Genomic DNA, 3,275 nt, shown 5'->3' with positions numbered 1-3,275 from the left:
CCCTTTCAGTTCTGTTTAAGTGGGAAAAAAAAGTTTCAGTTCTGTGCACATTCCCATCAACAGTTATTTCAGGTTCTCTCTACAGAGGCCTCTGCTTCTGCTTCCTCTTCCTCTTCTGCCTCTGCCTCTGCCTCTGCCTCTGCCTCTGCCTCTGCCTCTGCCTCTGCCTCTGCCTCTGCCTCTGCCTCCTCTGCCTCTGCATTAAAGGTGTACACCACCATATCCAGCTAATCTTTGTTGAACTTTTATTCTTGTTAATAATAATAAAAAAATCATTCTTGTTCTTGGGCATCCAGGCAGCCATGGGAGGATTCTGAACTGCTATCTTGTTTGTTCTAACAGTGCCTGGCAAGGAGCCAATTAAATTAAAATGCAAGGACAGCCAACACCAAGTGTCAGCAGAAAGCAGGCAGGACGAGAGCAGGGGCACATGGATCGAATTCATCCTTTCCACCAAGCGACTAGATAGACAAATATTTGAAGGGCTGTCAAGCCTGAGCCCGGAGTTTCTGTTTGAGTTCTATAAATCTCAAATCTGATCTTATCTCAGGCAGCAGAAGCTGAGTTCATTTTAAATGCTTGTTAACCTAATTAGGTGACTGAGCTAAGTATACACTCAGAGTAGCAGGACGAGACAGGTGAGTGAGCGGGCAGGTGGGGCCTTGGACTGTCATTTCCCAAGAACTGCTGTTCCTGCTGCTGCTGCTGCTGCTGCTGTTCCTGCTGCTGCTGCTGTTGCTGTTCCTGCTGCTGTTGCTGCTGCTGTTCCTGCTGCTGCTGCTGTTCCTGCTGTTGCTGCTGCTGCTGCTGTTCCTGCTGCTGCTGCTGTTCCTGCTGTTGCTGCTGTTCCTGCTGCTGCTGCTGTTCCTGCTGCTGCTGCCAATGCTGCTGCCACTGCTGGTGATAATTTGTTTATAAATCTGCATCTTTAATTAAGGATGGCAAGCATCTCATTTGTCACGTCTACTTAGCATAGTCGTAATGGAAGCATTATTGACTTCTAAGAGCCTTAAAGTTCCTACAAGAAGTCCATGTCACTGGGTAGACATACAAGACACGCAGTCACCTTCTGACTCCTCAATGTCTTCTGCTTCAGTTAGCTGTTCTATGTAGCAGTTTGTCCTATTTGACCTCACACTGTGGGATTCTCTGAGAAGGATACTGAGAAAGTAAATAGATAAGCATCATCCTGACTTGGCTGAACCCACGATGCCATTGTCACACTGGCAGGCTTGTGACCCGTGACGGGTCTATGTGCATGTGCAGATGTGAATGGTGGGAAGATTGGTTGGGGTGATGGAGGGGGTAGAGGGGGGTTCAAGAGAAAGGACAGAGAAAGTCCTACCCCACTACAGTCTCTTCACCTCCGCTGACTCCTGTCAACTACAGTCTGGTAGGTTCAAGTCAGCTCAAGTGGAAAGGCTGTTAGGACAAAAAGCCAAAGAGCAGGTCTAATGAGAAGCCAGGGGCGATCCTGGGCCTGACTGTGGTTGAGTCAAAGCCAGGAAGAGAAAAATCTTTGTACCTGATTCCAAGCCCCAACCAACACAGCCACGGGGTTCAGCTGGCACTGTAGAAGCCACAATGAGCAGCTCCAGAGGTGGCAATGCTGACCTGGTGTGCTTGTAGCACCTGGACCAGAGGCACCGCTGAACTCCTACATGTACTAGATAGACCCTCGGGAGAGCAGCGTGTGCGTACTCGGGTGCTGAGGCTGAGACCGACGAGAAACATCTGACCGGAGCAGTGGGCTGCGCACAACCTTGTTCCTATCTTTACGTCACACTGTATTTTCACCTGCAATGGCTGCCATAACAGGGTAACCTTATCCCCGAGGATAAAAGGGAATTCCCTCCCAGGGCCAAAAGAATCAAGCTGGGAAATACTGAATGTGCATAAACACTGCAGTTTTGTGGACGACTCACACTGGCACTTCCTACCGTCTCAACAGAGACCAGTACCTCGCTTGAAAGTCAGTAAGTGCAGTTTGCAGTCCTAACACGTGTCAAGCCTTAGACAGCTCATCTGAGACAGCATTGTCATCTGACTGCTGGGGGTCCTCTGTCTGATCAAAACAGAAAATTATCTATCAAATGTTTCTGCTTCCAGAAGTAATACATTTTTTTAAAAAAAAACATATATAAATAGACAAATAGAAAGCAAAGCTTTTCTTATAGTCTAAAGGTTTTTCCTTATGTCTATCTTCTAAACAACAACAACAAAAAAACACAGGATAATTTTCTTCATTCTCTACTTTGTCAACATTTCTACAGTTTTAATGCAGTGTGGCATGGATGACAGCTCACAAAGCTGGGCACCTGGAGCTCACTGCACAGCCTGGGTGGGAGGGCGTCTCTCCCGGACAACTTAGCTGGACTGAGCCTCTTCCAAACAGCAATGATTGTCATGAATATTGAAAAATACTTTTTAAAATACTTTAGAAGGAGAATTATCAAAGTAGAAACTTCCTTTCACACGTATCCGAAAGCGTTCTTCTCTCCTTCCTTCTTTCTTCCTTCCTTTCTTTCTCTCACTCTTTCTTTCTTCCTTTCTTTCATTTTTAGTTAGGGTTTCCCTGTGTAGACCAGGCTAACCTGGAACTCATGGAGATCCGCCTGCCTCTGCCTCCTCAGTGCTGGGATTAAAGGCGTGTTCCCCCTCATCCAACTTCAGAAAATCTAAGAAGAATTTAAGCAGCAGGAATTGAAGTAAAGACTCAGAATCTACCAAATCGGTGTACAATTTCCAGAAAGATGTTGAACCCCTACTTTAGGCTAACTTTGGCACAGGGTCTCAGTATAGCCCAGGCTGGTCTTGAACTCCCTATTTGACCCAGACTAGCTCTAAACTCAATCTTGGTCAGCTTTCCAGGGGCTGGGCTTACAGGTGTGACCCTGTGCCCAGCAGAGAACCCTGGTTCTCAAGGCCACGGCTCTCATATTTAGGAAGAAATCCCTGTTCACACTCTCTTAATCTCCTGTCGAATTGTCCACAGTTAGTCAACTTTTATAAATTCTGAAATTATGTGGTTTCCTTTGAAAATGGAAATGCTGACCCTATACTCATGAGCTGTAAATGAGCCAATCTAGGTCCTTAAAGTCTGTGGAAATATTACACACTTAAGAAAGGCTGCCTTCGGGGCTGGTGAGATGGCTCAGTGGGTAAGAGCACCCGACTGCTCTTCCAAAGGTGCAGAGTTCAAATCCCAGCAACCACATGGTGGCTCACAACCATCCGTAACAAGATCTGACGCCCTCTTCTGGAGTGTCTGAAGA

Source organism: Mus pahari, chromosome 4, assembly GCF_900095145.1.
Source record: "Mus pahari chromosome 4, PAHARI_EIJ_v1.1, whole genome shotgun sequence".
In the NCBI taxonomy this organism is placed as follows: Eukaryota; Metazoa; Chordata; class Mammalia; order Rodentia; family Muridae; genus Mus; species Mus pahari.
This window is presented reverse-complemented; position numbering follows the sequence as displayed.